The sequence below is a fragment of the Narcine bancroftii genome, chromosome 3 (assembly GCF_036971445.1).
Source record: "Narcine bancroftii isolate sNarBan1 chromosome 3, sNarBan1.hap1, whole genome shotgun sequence".
NCBI classification, from domain to species: Eukaryota; Metazoa; Chordata; class Chondrichthyes; order Torpediniformes; family Narcinidae; genus Narcine; species Narcine bancroftii.
Window position 1 is genome coordinate 299,823,688 of NC_091471.1, and position 17,586 is coordinate 299,841,273.

Genomic DNA, 17,586 nt, shown 5'->3' on the forward strand with positions numbered 1-17,586 from the left:
TTTATAGCCAGGAATGCACAAACTGTTTCACGTGTGCAATGTGAAATACAAGGGTCCTCAAACACTGCTGTCACTCTCCGGGGCCAGTAGAAATCAGCCGTTGGTGCAAAAAAAAATTGGAACAAATTAGGCAAGTGCCATCAATACACAAAATTGTCACGGGTTGAAGTTATTTTGAGAATGAAGGCACTCACTCAGTCATCATAATTCTGTTAGATGCAGTTCAATGTATTCCATTCACTCAACCACTGCAGATAAGCCAATAGTACTTTAAACCAGCATGGCTTTATAGCAGCCGAAAGGATCATAAAAGCTCTCTCACCACACATGGTTGAAATTTTAACCAGCACTATTCATTTTATATGGATAACACTACAAGTTAGTTTTCACAGTGCTAATTAAACTATATTTTACAGCTTCTTTGGTCCTGAACAAATTCAGTTTTATAAGGCTGTAAACAAAAACATAATATAGATTCAGCACACCAAACTAGAGAAAAAAATGCTGCATTCAAGTTGCTGACCAAGGAGAACCTTTAAGTTGCTGTAGGTGGTCAGTGCTGATGCTAAAGACAACCCAGCAGCAAAGAAACCAGCTTCCCGCACTCTTCCCTGCAGTGCTGAAGAGCTCAGGGAAATCGGAATTTAACCATTTTAAACTGTGGACATGCTATACAAGGGACTGCAGATATTGGAATTAGGAACAAAAAAGAATCAAGAGGGGAAAAAACATGCTGGAAGAATTCAGTGCGCAAGTAGAACAAAAATGGTCAACATCTTGGATCTGAATGCTTCTTCAAGATGTCAAGCTCAGATTAATCTTGATAAAAAGTTTCAGACCTCAAACGTGGACTCCCCCCACCACCACTGATGCTGCTCGATCTACTGAGTTCCTCCAGTAGATAGTTATTTTTGTTTAAGCATTTTAAAGCCAGTTCCAAATCAATAATGAGAACTAATCACTCAGGTTGAACTAAGGATGGGGCAAAATTATGGCAAGAATTTGCTAAATAACGGACCTGAAGGAGCCTTTGACATTTAAATTGAAAACTGCTATATCACTGGATTTTTGAAACATTTACTTCAAACAAATGCAAAACACTTGCTGGAGAAGACCAGTTGGAAGCCTAGAACAGGAAATGCCACATGACCGTTATGCCAGATGGATCAGACTTCCCCTTCAACCTAGGGCTTTCCTCTGGGCACCAGGTTAGATTCATTGCCAAGGCAGAAAGTGCAAGCTGGCATTTCAAACTCTCCCCCAAAAAAATCAGTTTAAGAGCAAACAATTTCTAACACTGCATACAATGAGAACACCAAGGCCAAACATACGATTGGGAACTACTGAGAAATAATTTTACACAACCATCTCCTACCCATTGTATTTTTCTAAAAGAATCAAAATGCTTTATGCAGAAAATTCAGGTGGAATTTTAAGTTGTCCAGAACCTCCATGGACACCGCATACACACGAGCAAATATTTGGGAGACTGGACAGAAGGGTGGGGATAGATTTGCTAACTGCTGCAGGGATCTTCTGCAGAGCATTTCCATCCTACCTTCCCCAAACTACAACAATATGGGGCTGGGTGGAGTAGAGCAGAGCTGGGAGCAGACAGACTTACCAAGCAAGACCATGGATAGCCGCTCCTCCTACACCTGCATGCCCACCCGTTGCAGCCATTTCTGGGACCCTCTCCCTGTGGTAAGCTGGGGAACTTCCTGCAGTTATTTCTCTTTAACTTCATGATCATTTTAGTTTATCATGAATATCATGAATATGCTCATGGCAAAATTTGAGAAATAAAAAAAATCAAGAAGTGCCTGTAACAATTGAACCACTCCATAAATAAACTATTGAGGAAATAGGCAAGCACCTTGAAATCACAATCTTGCAGTCACAATGCCGTGTATGGTCAGCAGAGAACAGTAATATGAAACTGCATGCACACATGGAACATGCTGCTTACCTCTCAAGCTTGCTCTACAAACCACCATTCCAATGACACCATTGGTTTTTTTGCTAAATAATGGTAAATGATGGATTAGAATATAGGATGGAGATGGAAAATCTGGTTGGTAGTGCCAAAACAACAATCTTGCACTCAACGTCAGCAAGACCAAGGAACTCATTGTGGACGTTAGGAAAGGAAGGCCATCAGACCATGCACATGTCTTCATTGACGGGACAGCAGTGGAGTGGGTTGGTCCCTTCAAGTTCCTGGGAGCTCACACATCGGAGGATCCCTCCTGGAGCCTGGGCAGTGCCAACCATGAAAAGGCACACTAACATCGCCATTTCCCAAGCTACGGAGATCTGGCACGTTGTCAAATATTCTATTAAACTTCCATAGATGTACTGTGGAAAATATATTGACTGGTTTCATCACAGCCTGGTTTAGTGACTCAAGTACACATAAATACAGAGACTACAAAAGCTGGCAAACTGAGTCAAATGCATCATCCATCGGTTTGACCTCCCATCCATAGAAAACATCTGAGAGATTATGCCTCAAGAAGGCAGCCAACTTTAAAAAAAAAGGACCCTCATCATCCTGGTCACAGCCTCTTCTTGCTGCTACCTTCAGACAGAAGGTACAGAAATCCAGCACCTCTAGGTTCAAGGACTTTTTTCGTTTAACAGCTATCAGGCTCTTGAACCTCCTCTATGACTCTGACCCGTCCATAAACTACACTGGAACCAAAAGACCCAAACTTATCTACTTGTACCAATAGCAACTGTGAATACTTATCTATCCTTGTACATTATCTTAGTCTGGCATATGTGGTAACTTGTACCATTGTAGCTGGTGTACCTTGTGTTTAGCTGCAGCAACAACTTTGGTACGTCTGTACATTGTAGATGACAAATTCACATCACCACCAAACATGCAGATAGCCGAATTTGTTAGTAGAAACTTGATGTCCTTGACCTTCAACCACTAACACACTTAGAGCATGTAACGACCAATGAGATACTCCTTGCTGTCCACTCACACCGCCCTGAAACTGCTACTTGTGATATTATGCCACTTGTATCTCAATGGTTAATTTTATTCACTAACATCTACTTTAGTTAAATAGCAACTGATCACATTGCATGGATCTCCAAGTTCAATAAACCTGCAGCTAAATAAACAGCATTCTGGCATTTTGCACTGGCCATGGAACTTCTTGGAAACTAGTTTGCCAATATAACTTTGTGCCAAATTACAGAGACGTTACAGTCAATGGGAAGCCAACATTAAAAAACAGACATGGCAATTTGTCAGACCACCTTTAAACTTGGTTAGAAAAACAGAAACTAGAATCATTAACAGTAATTGTGTTGTTCTTTTCAGTTCCTAATAAAAAGCAAACCCAACAGTGGTGGTTTAAGAACGGATTTTGAATCACATCTTGCTTAAAAAGGGGAGTGGGAAGAAAATTAAAATTCAAGATGAGGAACCATTCCTTTCAGGAACTATTCTGCTTGAATACAGAGACCCCTCACATTATGTTACTTCAGGTAACAGAACTCAAAAATCCCCATTACAGAATTTGTACATTAAAAAGGAAATTTTAAACTTGACATACAGAAAATAGAAAATTAAGTGTTTTTGTTTAGGCATGCAACCCCTTTATAATGCAGGGTCACTTACAAGATGAGACAAGAGGTTATTGTCATATACACAAGTACAATATACAATGCACCAAAATTCTTGTGTTACACCTACACAAATACAAACTACAATATAAATAACCACAATATGCCAAAACAGAAAAAGGAGTGAAAAATATTCAGATGCAGTTAGTACAAGAAAGTGACAGTTCAATAATGCAATTTCATATGGAATAAAAATTCAGCTATGCTCAAATATACTTAAAAACTAAGATTTTGCAGTGAAAACCTGTTGTTTACAATTAAGAATATTCTGACAATGGTAATTGAGCTCCTCCCTGCTAATAAATCAGAATCATGTTTCCAATATTGTGAGAAGTATACAAAGGAATTATCCCAGTTGAATTTTTAAATGCTCCACGAGTGTGCAGAAATACTGAATATCCTGATAAATGCATTAGCTGTATCAATTAGTTGTGAATGCTACAGTTCAGTTACAATCTCTCCCTTATCACTTCTCAAACTCTACTCTCGCATCTGTATCCCCATTACCTGTGCTCCTGCCCTACCCCCCCCCCCGCCCCCCACCTTTTAATTCAGGCATCAGCCTGATTTTCAAGACTCCTGCAGAAGGGTTTAGGCTAAAAATGTTGACTGCCTTTTACTTCCTACAGATGCCGAGTGACCTTCTAAGTATTTGTACACTTCCCAACGAGTGGGTTCAGGTGACTCGTACAATTCAGATGGCAAGCAGTTCTCAGAAACCTGATCTATACAGCCAATTAAAATGACAAATAAACACTGCCACTGCAATGATCCATTCTCCTCCCATCCCAGAACACACCTGTCGAAATAAAGAAAATGATTGATTTTCTCGCCTCCTGCCAGGAGGCGGCAATTGCAGGGCTGCATTTCACCCACTAATTCTGCAGCATGAGCTTGGAGCCAGAACTGGTACCTCTCATTTGATGTTTAGCACCAGAGCTTTCGAATTCTGCAGAGCAAAATATAAAGACAAGTTCAGGAATTCCTATCCAACATCCATCATGCGATTTTATACTTTCCTCTTTTAAAAAAGCAATAGTTAATATTGAAAATTGCACAAAAAATATTCCAGCAACAAAAATACAATTTGAACTTTTTAAAAACATACAAAATAATTAATGCATTCGTCCCACCCCATCATTCTATCTTTATAAAACTCTTGCTTATTGTTGAATTTAATTTGAAGGTTTAAAAATCTTAATCCTTAGGTACAACCATGTAAAGCCAGAAGGTGCACTTTGCAAGATAATTTACGTGTTAAATCTTGATATAATCAAACAACGTGTTTCTTCAGCTTATTAATAATACAGAAGTGGGATGCATTATTAGATATTTCAATCTTTTAAATACTATGCTGCTACTGGCAACAAAGAGTTTGAGAACTCAAAATCTCTTCCCCCCCCCCCCACCCTTCCCCACCAAATATCCCAGAAAGATAAGACCAACTTTTAGATCCTTCCACCTCTCAAAATAAAAGAAAACTGATCATTCAGACAATCATTTTAAAAATGGAAATTTAAAGCATTCCAACTTTTACAATCTTTGATTTGTTATGTGGGTAGAAATGTTGACTAATGAGGTCATTTATCACTGATAAGAATTCTGTCTTCTTTTTTGGCCAAACAGCTTCTTTCTTGGTAGTGGGTTTCAATTTTCCTTTCTTTTCAAGGATAAAATAATATCAATACAATATAATCTGTATGATTAATGTTAATAAAAGTATTCAAAGAGAAAGCATTCCAACTAGACAAGCCTTCTACGAAAAGAGCAAGTTATACTCATTATGGAGATTTGAGATTAAACAGTTTTAATTTGTTGACTACAAGACAAATTTTCACTACCTACAAATAAGGAAAGTCAGTCACCTCTAAATGAGGGCAGAATCTCTAAATATTTAATCATCTTTTATTAGCATCCCGACAAAATGATCCAATGGACTCTGTGCCAACTCTGAATGTTGCATTTAAACTTGGAACTGCGTTGTGTAGAACCCCCATGCAGATCCTAGTTATTGACCAACTTGCTCCCATCACAATCTGGATTCTGAACAAATTCCACTGGAATATGGATGGATACCACAAAGGACAAAACAGTGACCTAGGTTCAACCAAGTTTCAGCGCAGTCTGTACAGATTTTGCATGCTCTCCATCTGGGATACCCCGGGGCTCTAAATTTCCTCAAACATCCCAAGGATGTTCAGTAAGCCACTGTAAATTGCCCCTAGTGCGCAGAAGAGTAGTAGAATCTGGGGAGAGCCAAAAGGTTTGTGGGAAGAATAAAGGGATGTACGCAAAAGGGTGACAAGTGATCAACGTGGAGTTAAAAGGATCCAATTTCACGCTACAAAACTCCAGAGGCAATTTTATAAACCAACACCCAGATCTTTCCACGATCACCCCATCTAGTTTGCTCTAATTGATACAAATTTCTTTAAATAGTAAACTAGAATCAAGGCAAATATGACAATGCAGTTGTGGAACAGACAGCAGCCTAGACAGAACTGTAAGTGGAGCAACTTTAAAATCTGTACAACAATCCAGAGTTACTTCGTCACAATTAACATTCAACTTTTATTTAAAGTTTGCACATTGCCACTTTTGATGATTATAAATCCAGAATAAAAGTTTAGCTGCACCCCAAAAGCTACAACTCAATTCTTTGGGCAATACAAACACGGAATTGAAGATCTAAAGTACAGCAGAACTCTGATTATCCAAAATGGTCAGGACCAGGCCTATGTCAATAACTGGTCTTTTTTTTAAAAAAACAACAGCCCAGCAGCAATAGCAAATCACTTGTTACAGTGTTTAAACAACAAACAAGAGAAGGCTTTTTATGCATTAAAATGTTTAATTCTCACCAAAAAAAAATACTGGCTTCCGCCGATCACCGACACCTCCCCACTGAGGTCCCCGTTGCTGCCGGGAGGCCACTCTCTTCGACAATGCCGGGACAAGGGATTCTTCCAACTGCTTGCAGCTGGGAGACAGTGATACGCAGTTTGAGAGGAAAGGGTTGGAGAGAAAAGTCAATGGGGGGGTAGGTAAAGAAGAAATGGAAAGAGAAAGGGGAGGGACTTACCCAAAATGAGGACATTTGTCATCTAATTTCATGACAAGTGGTTTTTTGCCTCCCCAACCTGTGAGGTCAGTCAGCTCCAAAATAATTTTGGATAAATGAGGATTTTTGATTTGTTTCAGATATTGAAAATTTAAACTTTTTTTGGATAAATAAGGATTTTGGTGAATCAGAGTTATACTGTACAATAATTCCCTTGTAGAATTTTACTAACTGCCTATTTTAAGGGCTAATTAACAATGTATTTAGATCCACAGTCACTGAATTTCTACATGGACATCGATCGCAAGATGAACAACCCTGTCACTTTTCTACTCCACAGGGTGTGCTGAACCTTGCTTACCTTGTCCAGTGTGAGCCACAATTGGAACAACCTACCTCAGCTACTGGATAGATTTGAAAAGTTGCTCAACTATTACCAGCTGCTTTCCTGATCGAAGAAAATAAAATCTCAACATTTTTTTCAATATTTAAGACGATGGTGTAGTGGGCCAGGTCAACCCCGCATACGACAGGCCAAATAGCCGTAGCGAACAACCAGTGTGGTAGGGCACAGGGGCTTTCCCCCACCACGCAGAAATTCCAGGCTGCAGGAGTGCGTTGCCAGGGGAACGGCCAGGCCTCACAGCACCATGATGACATCATTCACGTGAGCCTGTCGCCTCCCCCAAAAAGGAATGCACATGGTTTGAATAAAGCAATTACTGGTTTACTTGCTTGGTGTGGACAGCATTTACTTAAGCAGATCTGCCTTTAGGAGTGCCACAGCACCACAAAAGAAACTTCATTGCTGCAGGATACAAGGCCAAATATTCAAATAAAAACTCTTGTACATTGGTAGAAGCCAATCCAGGTATAGGTTAACTTTAAAAACTCAAAGCTTAATTATAATTCAAAAAAGTTATCATGTCAACTGTAGCCCAGTGGGAGGACACTTGATTCCCATAATTTTCTACAAGTCAAAAATGTGTAGTCCTGGACACTTGCATTGGTTCGAGCTATAACAGCCATTCTCTTGGCTATGTAGGGAAGTCCATGTTCTGAACCTCATGAGACAATCTGCTGACATTCACTACAAACCCACAGTGCCCACGACCACCTGGAGTATACCTCTTCCCACCCAATCTATTTAAGGATGCTAAAGTAGATGTCCCAAAATCTGGATTGCTCAGAGATTGAGTCAGACCAGATTTTTGGGCAGTACTTTTTGAATTCAAATTTCAGGAGGAATAAAGAAATGATGAACAGATAAATTTTGATTGTTTATTCATTAGCAAATACAGCACACTTCATTTATCAAAATGAGCAGTTTTAAAGAAAAATAAAGTCAAACCAGCATTGTTGCTTGGTACTGCTATGCATCTGTGGCACTTACGCATGGACACAAAAACCTGCTAAATTTTAAAAGTTTGGGAGTTTTTGAAAAGTTTATTATCAGGTGGTCCGGATTTCTGGCATCCAAATTTTTGTATTCCTCTCCAAATTCCACTAACCCCTCCCCCTCTTATCCCATCTGTCCTCCCCTCATCACTTTTTAAAAAAATCAGTGGCTCTTTGCTATCAGTTTCAGACCCCTCTATCCTTCTTTCAACCACTCCACCGGTAGATGCATCTATTACTTGTCAGCCATTGCCCCAACCCTTCCCCTCACCTTTTTTTCTTTATTATCTCCCCTCTATACTTTCCACCCAAATGAAAGATCTCAACCTGAAATGTTGACTGTTCATTTCTTTTCACAGGTACTTCCTGACCTATTGAGTTCCTACAGCATCTGCAGTCTTTTGTTCCCAACTATGGCCTGTGTAACATCCAGTTACACATCAAGAGCCACCAGCTTCTGACTGGATTGAAGAACTAAATTTGTTGCAGTCCACTTGCAAACGTGCCAATAAATTCAGTGACAACGGTCTGGGGTAAAAGCAGTTTTATCTGCCAGTGAACTGCACACTTGCAAAATAACACCAGAAAAAAACTCAATGACCAGAATGTACAATCTAGCTTTTAAATAAGGAAATTAGACAATGTGGAAATAAACTTTCAAAGGCAAGAATTTAGTAACAAGTGAAAGTCATTGATAAAATACTCCATTTCCTACAAATATAATTGTAATAAAAATGCCTGAAGGAATAAAAAGGTAGTTGATAAAGAATTTAATATATTAGCAAAGTTAACAGTACATCAAATACACTGTAGTAATGTTGCTTCAGACTAAGCTCTAGTCAGAACCATTTACACTAGTGGTTCTCAAACTTTGTCTGGCTGCTGTCCCTTTGGCCTGCAGGCAACATCTTGAGTTTCTCTCCCCCCCACCACCACCCCCCAATACAATGGTGCTGGGGGGAGGGGGGGTTAGTGGCAGCACTGAGCTGGGGTAGTGATGCAGTAAACATGGCGGCCACCAAGTCCAGCTCTCACGAGAATGCCTTAGCGCCCACTTTGGGAATCATTAATTTACACTAAAAAAATCAATAGTTGCAACAGCTTTCCAACCTACACTGTGGTGCTGGAGCTTTAATGTTTTTTCCTTCCGTCCAATGCTGTGCTTTCAATTGCTTATCTAATTTTCCTATTATTACTGCCAAATGAACTCCCAATATGCCAACAGATAATGTCATAGCACAACATCAGATGATGCATCGCATTTAGTTTCTTGACCAATCTCAAATCTCCCTCTGCCTGATCACCGAATTCTCTTTCAGTAAATTGTTTCAAAACTTTTTTTAAATTTTAATTCTTCTCAAACTCTACTCCAAAGGGTACGTGTATAGTACCTCCAGTCTCTTCATACAACCAAACTCCCATATTTCTGACATCATTTCAATGACTCTCGTTTTCACTCTCTGCCTAGTACACACATGTTGCTGATGAGGTCCATTCTCACACAAAAAACTGGATTTTCCATCTGATCTGCCACCTTCCATGGCATTTGCTTATACACTCTGATAGGTCTGTGACATATTATATTGCCTCATTGACGTCTCAAGAGTGTATACGTCTGTATTTTACTACTGAACACCACTCTTATTTGTCAATGCATTCGTCATGCATACCAATACACCAACTACAAAAATCATCAATTTAAATTACAATATACCAAGGCACAGAGACAAAGGATTTCAGATTTATTGTCAGAATACATACATCACATACAACCCTGAGATTCTGTTTCCTCCGGGCGAGGCAGAATTACCACTTACTGGTAGTGCAAAAAAATGTACACGTGTATCCATGTAAAAGTTAATGAATGTAAACAAACTGCACTACAGAGAATAAAAATCAATAAAGTGAACAGAAATATTCTGTTTTCATTCTCTTATATTTGTCAACAAACAAATTGTGTCATAATTCATTCAGATCCTTAAGTCCGCAAAACAAGTGAATAAGCGGTAACTAAAGTTTCTGAAACTAGACATCTCAAACAAGGAACGTTTGTGTCAATAACCTTCGTACTATTCTCAGCGCAGAAGTCACAGCAACAGGATGCTTTTTCAAACAGGAAGACTTCAAAATGGCCCATCAAAACTGTGCCAGATCTTGGAACAATTTCAATGCTTATTTCCATTTTCTCTCATGTACCCATCAATTGGCTCCCAGTGCTCATGCCGTTCCTATTTCCTCCCACATTCCCCAAACATTTGATAGGAGTGTGGGAAGAATAAAACATGCTAATTAAGTGAAAAGTTATTGCAGATTCCCTGAGCAAAAAAAGGGAGTGTGTCTGTGCTGCATCTCAAACACTCCATAGGACATGGAAGAAAACTAGAACACCTTGTGGAAACACAGGCAACACCCACATTCATGGGAAAAGAGAGACTGCACATGTTGGAAGATGGAGCACAAAACAAACATGCCCTAAAGGTTACAACCTGAAACATGGACCATTTATTTCTCCCGATGATACCAATTTTTGTTTTTTTAAAAGTCACAGTCACGTTTGATCTTGGATCATTCTGTTGTGCCACCCCAAACACAACCAAGTACAGTAAAACCTCATTAGAATGCAATAGTAGGGGTCCCAAGATTTCATACCACATTACAGCCAAGTCACAGAACAGATGCATACATGCCATGATTCAGGAAGCAGGAAAACAGAATACTGTGACTTAAACCTTATAATAAGACCTTTAAACTCCACGTACAGGCACACAATCCTTTATCCGGAATCCTTGGGGGACAGTGTGTTCTGAATTTCAGATTTTCCAGGATTTCGGAAAGCCAGATTTAAGCCCACCCGAATTGTGCTGCCGTATCCACCCCCACCCCCTTCCACTCACGCAGCCGGTCTCTCCCACCCCCCCCCCCCCCCCCCCCCCGCCTGACTCGCACTGCCAGTCTCTCTCCCCACTTGCTGGTTTTTGGAGTTTGTAAACGAGTATAAGAGTCCATTTTTGAGTTTGTGGCTGGTATCCACTGTTAGTCTGGCATCCTAAAATCAATGTTTGGGGTCCACAGACACCCACGCAATTCTGCAGATTAACCAATTGCGTTCTAATGAGGTTTCACTGTAGTTTGGAGATTAGTCACCATCTTTCCTGTCCAGAACCATATCCCTTCAAAGCGACTCAAATTTACACAAGTGGGTTACTTCACATCTCAAATTTAACTTAAAATTGTACTCAGGTTATGTGTTTTTACCTTCAAGCATTTCATGTGTTCATTTTAATATCTTCTGCATTACTGTGAACCAACTGCAAACTTTTACAGATTTCCCCAATCCCTATTATGACAACTTAACAGAAGAAAGTGAAGCTGAAGTATAGAACATTTTCCAGATTGCTCAATAAAATACATATTAAAATCAAATATCCTGGTGACTCAGTCTAGTAGAGAAATTAACTTAATATGATATCTACCCTTCTAGAAGAAATGGTCTCAAATTTCAGAGCACAAATATGCCAAGCTCAGACATTTACAAATGAGCCTTCGATTCCAGATGTATAATTTTTTTGATGCACAGCAAGCTAACTCAGTGCCTCAAGCAAAAGAAAAACATTCTGCAGTTGTCCATTCCCATCACCAATTCAAACTCTTCCATATTTCATGGCTGTATTTCCTCATTTGTGCAAGATGGAGTATTCGAGTTTATACACCAGTACAGATGCAACAAAATTCTTGCTTACTGCCATCATGGCACTAACAATATCCCCACTTGGTGACCTTGACATAGTTTATGGTTAGGGTAGTATAATTTTTTTTTTTAAATTTAGACATGTAGCATGGTAACAGGTCCTTTGGGCCCACAAGCCTGTGCCACCCTATTAGACCCAATTGACCGCAGTGCATTTTTGAAAGGTGAGAGGAAACCGAAGCAACCAGGGAAAACTCATACAGTCATTGGTGGAATATACAAACTCCTTACAGACAGCGCAGGATTCAAACCCTAGTGGCTGGCACTGTAACAGCATTGGGCTAACCGCTATACTAACTGGGTGGAGTGGTTCTTGAACCTAGAGGTGCCAGACTTCTGTACCTTCTTCTACCACCTGAAGGTCACTTATCAATGATTAAAGGTTTCAAGGTAGTAATCCTAAAACAAACGCCTGTCTAATTTCGTGCATGTATTCTTAACCATATCACCGTTTACAGCAGAAACAGGCCACGTCAGCCCTTCAAGTCCGAACCGGTTCATTTGAACAACTCCACTAGCTCCTCCGCAACTCCTGAGAAAGTAGAGGCTTTCTTCATAACCATATAACCGTTTATACAGTTCACTTGAACAACTCCACTAGCTCCTCCGCAAACTCCTGAGGAAGTAGACAATTGAAAACATTTGTGGTACACATTGAAACATTGCTTTTTGTGCATGATGTACTCAGATATAAAACATGTGCCAGTAAATTGCTCGATGAGAACATAGCACATTACAGACCATTCAGCCATGATATTTTATCGACTGACAGAAACCTACTCAACAAACTGAATCTTTCCTACCTTATTCCCATAACCCTCTATTTTTCTTGTATCCATGTGCATGTCCAAGAATCTTTTAAATATCTCTATTGTACCAGCCTCCAACACCACCCCTGAAACACATTCCTAATGCCCATGTAAATTGTGTTAAAATTAATATTTTTCCGAGATTACAATATTTATTTGATGCCATTGGTGTGTTGGTTCCATGTTTGGATGGACAATCATTGCACTGGTCTTCACACGCACAATACTGGACATATGCCATAAACCCACAAGGATTTACCTCAATGAACTACATTCAATGAATACCATCTCCAACCCCATTGCTCTGGAAGCAGAAAATCTCGATTTCCACCATGCAAAAAAAAAAACAACAGGGTGAAATATCATGTGTGGAAGAGGCATTTAGGTACATGAACATGAGGTTTTTGTTTAATTTAAACCATGTTCAGCAGACACAAGGACCTGCTCCTGTGTTGTGCTATTACTTGGTTTATTTAATGCAATTACAAGAACTTGACAAGTAATCAAGATTTTTTTTTTTTTTTTTTTTAAATGTAGTTTGTGGATAATCTGCATAGTATAGCATCAGCAATGATGATCAATAAACTTTAAGATTGTAGAAACCCAGCTCTTTCATTAACGTCACTGAGGAAATTAAACCTATCTCTTACCAGTTTGGTGTGAGTGACTCCAGACTCACCGTGCATTGGTAATTTTCAGGTCACACTCCCAAAATAGGATAATTAAATTACCATAGAACCAGGATAAAGACAGATCCAGCTCGGTTACCCCCAAGTAGTCAAATATCTGGACCTTTAACAGCAACAGAATTGTTTAGCACCATAATCACCCTTGTAACCCAACATAACCCTCACACTATCAGCATTGCAAGAGGCCAAATCCAATTCAATTAAGAGGAAGAATAAAAACAAATCACTGGACAAACTGAGCAGATCATACAGCATCTGTGGAGGAAACGAGACTCCCTTCCCTTCTACAGAAGTTGTCTGACCTGCTGAGTTACTCCAGCAATTTTGTTTTGCTCCATATTCCAGCGTCTACTGCTATTTGCATCTTCAATCCAATGATTGTGCAAGGGCATCCAAAAATGTAAGCAGAAGTGCCAATTTGACGCTACATATGTTGAATGTATAAAACATTTAATACTAGACAGGTTCCACAGTAAACAAATCAGGTCAGTGCTTTTCATTCTTGATTAAATTGCTGATGGTTAATTAAGTAGATCATGGAAGTTGTTTCCAATAACATCCAAGAGCCCTGTGTACAAAATGTGATAAAGTACCATCTTCAGTTACAGGAATCAAGAGGTTTATCTCAGACTCCTTCAGAGCTCCTTGCAACACAAAGCCCTTTAATGCAATGAAAAAGCCTGACTGTAAAGGCGGAGATTCTCTGCCCTTACATCGGGAGACTTACCTCTAAGGCTGACTCCAAGGCACTGACTGCAATCCCTCTTGGTGAAGGATCATTGGGAGACCACATCACATAAATGTACAGCTGCTGCAAGCAGGTAGTTAGGGGGCAGGCTGATGACATCATGATGATGCCGTCAACCAGCAACCCATCTCCCTCTCCCTCCCACCCACCCCTCTCCCTCCATGCCCCAGTAGGGTGGGGGCTGGCAGGGCATCTACCATGACAGCCCCGCCGGCCACTCCGGCACTTTCTGCGGCCACTCTCTGTGGCTCTCAACGCAGCAGGGCAATGGCTGTCTTCCCTACCCATAATGTCCCACGTAGCTGGAACTGTTTTGGGAAACACAGCTGTGTGAGGGATTACAGGTAGGGAAGACTGCCATTGCTTTGCCGCATATATATATATGACGGTGGCGCTAATGTACCAGTTGCCCCACCTCCATCAGCTCCGGATGGCGCTACGAGGTGCTGCTCAACATGAATGTGATGTAGCAGCAGCCTTTTAGGGCTGTTCCTGGAAAGGCAAGTTTATGTTTTCCTTTTGCACTTGTGGCTGGCCTCCCCCTGGCATAAAGGGCCTACAAGCTGTTTTCAGCAAATTCAAGTCACTGGAAAGGATCATTCTGAATGCACAATGTCAAAAGCCGGCCTGTCATCCTGACGACGTGGCTCAGAACCCGCCAAGCTGTTCAGCTGGAGCATGGAAGAACAGTGAAACCCCAGCTATCTGGAACTCAAACAACCAGCAAAATTAATAAATAAGAAGAATGAAATAGGCAAACATACACAAAAAAGTTTTAAATTGTAAAAGTAAATATTCTCTGAAGTAATATAAACATTTGGTGAATGTGGGAACTAAAATTCAGTTATCAGAGTGCCTTGGTTGTAGCAGGAGTTTGAATAAATTTGTGTGAAACTCCAATGGCATCGCCCAGGAAGAAGACAGGTGATGCTGTTTGCTGTTGGGGTGACTCTCTTAAAGCATCTCCTTATCCCTTTTTAATAAAGAGTCATCCCGGTTAGAGGCTTTATCTGTAATCTTGGGAGAGGGGTGGTGAATTATCTATAATGTTATTGTTTATCTTTCAGGCAGCTTCATGGAAGGGGTTGAACCTGCAGATGCAACAACGGTTAAATGTTTTCAAAGAATGTGATTGAAAATGAAGTAAAATGCTTAAAGATTTATATATTCGTGCAAATGAAGCTTGTTAAGAGCAAGTACAGTACAGCAATTTTGTCTTTAAAATTGTTTATTCTTAATGCAGGTGTATTAGTTAGGTATTCCAAGTCTCAAGCAACTGGAAAATACACTTTTTCAGCATTTACCAATCCCCATAGGTGCCAGATACTAGGGGTTTTACTGTATTGGCATCCTCTGAAGGCGGGAAACTGACAAGGAAATAAACTGCTCAGAAATAGAGCAGATGTAGTCCTGCTAATTACCAACCTATGTGTTTGCTCTCAAAGTGATTCCAGTGCCATCAACTGGCATTTCTTCAATAAGCTGCTTCCTCCTTCTCTGTCAGGCTTTGCAAGGATCACTCAGCTCTGCACCTCACAAGCACTGAAACAAACAAGGTTTAAAAAAAAAGCAGCATACAAGGAGGCAAGACCAATGACCTCTTGTACCATTGTGGCATCAAGACACGTTCCTCAGAACAATTGCAAACCAAGATTGGGGTGAGGGTGTGCGGGTGTCCACTTCACCACTCAGTTATTATAGTTGTAAAAAGCTCAGCTGCAGAACATTGCAGCAGAAGTTCTTCACACCTGTGCCATATTCAACCATTAGCGACCAAATTGATATCCTCCCTTCCACCACATCAAAAAACGATGATATTTACTGATATTCATGCAATGCAAGATTCAATGTCATCAGATAAAAAGAGTTGGTCTCCAGGCAATGTTTAGGAACAGATATACAATAAATGCAAGATCACAAGACACAGGAGCTCAATTCAGCCATTTTGCCCATCAAGTCTGCCGTCATTCCATCACAGCTGATTTACTATCCCTTTCAACCCCAATTGTCCTGCCTTCTCCCCGTAATCCTTGATAACTAATCAAGGATATATCTACCTCAATCTTAAATATAGTCTATGACTTGACCCCTATAGCCATCTGCAGCAACAAATTCCAGATTCATACCCCAAGAGGCTAAGAAATTCCTCATCTGTTCCCAAGGGACATTTTTGTATTTGGAGGCTGTGCCCTCTGGTCTCAATCTCTCTTACCATTGGACACATCTTCTCCACCTGATAAGGAAGTTGGGCCTACTTCCTCTAAAATTGGATTCTTGACTGGGAGACCTCAAGCAGTCAGGATCGGAAACACGGAAACAGCACCTCTAAGACTATCACGCTGAGCAAGGCCCCCCCCCCCAGGGCTGCATGCTTAGTCCACTGCCATTTACTCTGCTGAGCAACGAAAGTGCAGCCAAACACAACTTGAACCACATCATCAAGTTTGCTGGGCCTTATCAGTAAGAAGGAGGAGGCAGCATACGGAGATGAAGTGCGGACACTAACGGACTGGTGCAGAGCAAACAACCTGCATCTGAACATTAAAAAACAAGAGATGTTTGTCAACTTCAGGAGGCCCTTGTAAGATCACACTCTTGCAACCTCAATAGAAGAGCATCAAGTTCCTTAGTGAAGAATTTCACTTGGTCCCTTAACACAGGCTCCATAGCCAAGAAACCCCAGCAGCCCCTCTACTTCCTGCAAAAGCTGAGGAAAATCCATCTCCCACTCTCCATCCTATGCAAATACATCACCTGGTTTGGAAGCCGTACCACCTCAGACCACAAGACCCTGCAGAGGATAGTGAAGTCTGCGGAAAAGATCAATGGGGAACCTCTCCCTAGCATGGAGGATATGTACTACACTCGATGCAGGTGGAAAGCAATAAACATTGTGAAAGACTCCACACACACCGCAGGTAAACTATTCTCCCTACTGCCACCTGGCAGGAGGTATTGAAGCACTTGGGCCCTTACATCCGGAGTGGGAAATAGCTTTTCCCCCTAAGCCATCAGGCTCCTATATTCCAAGTACAGATGTGCATAATGCACAGTGGACTTTGTGGATACTCTTCATACCTTAATATTTTAAGGTGTTAGCTGCTTTCCTAACATATCTATGTAAATATGCTCTGTGGTCCTGGAATAACACTATCTCGTCCTACAATCCAAGCATGGTATGAACAATAAATAAAGTTAATTTGACTCCATGTCCACTCTATCTAGACCTTAGATAGGTTGCAATGAAATCTTTCCTCATTCTTCTCAACTCCAGTAAGTACAATCCCAGAACCAAATGTTCCTCATATTCACTCACATCACACCATCCAATGGTCTGCAATAACTTATGTATCATCAAAATCCCAGAGTTGGGAGGTTGCTGTGCTTGTAAATGACTGAAATTAAAAAGACATCAGTTCGTGGAAACAGCCGAGAGGCTTCATACCCTGTGGCAAACTACTTGCCCCTATCTTCCTACCACCCCCCCC

The 17,586-nt window shown here is 40.6% G+C and overlaps 1 protein-coding gene across 20 annotated transcripts in view; it reads right to left on the reverse strand.

Annotated features, from left to right (window-relative positions):
• The window catches only part of LOC138758977 (transcription factor 12-like), a 135,198-nt gene that overhangs the window by 97,862 nt on the left and 19,750 nt on the right, over positions 1–17,586 (reverse strand). Inside the window, exon 1 of one of the 20 annotated variants that reach the window (XM_069928689.1) lies at positions 4,445–4,508. The exons of the other annotated variants lie outside the window; for them this stretch is intronic. The gene's annotated coding sequence lies outside the window, so the exon portion shown is untranslated. Of the gene's footprint in view, positions 1–4,444; positions 4,509–17,586 lie in introns of those variants that run through there. 20 annotated transcript variants of the gene reach the window in all.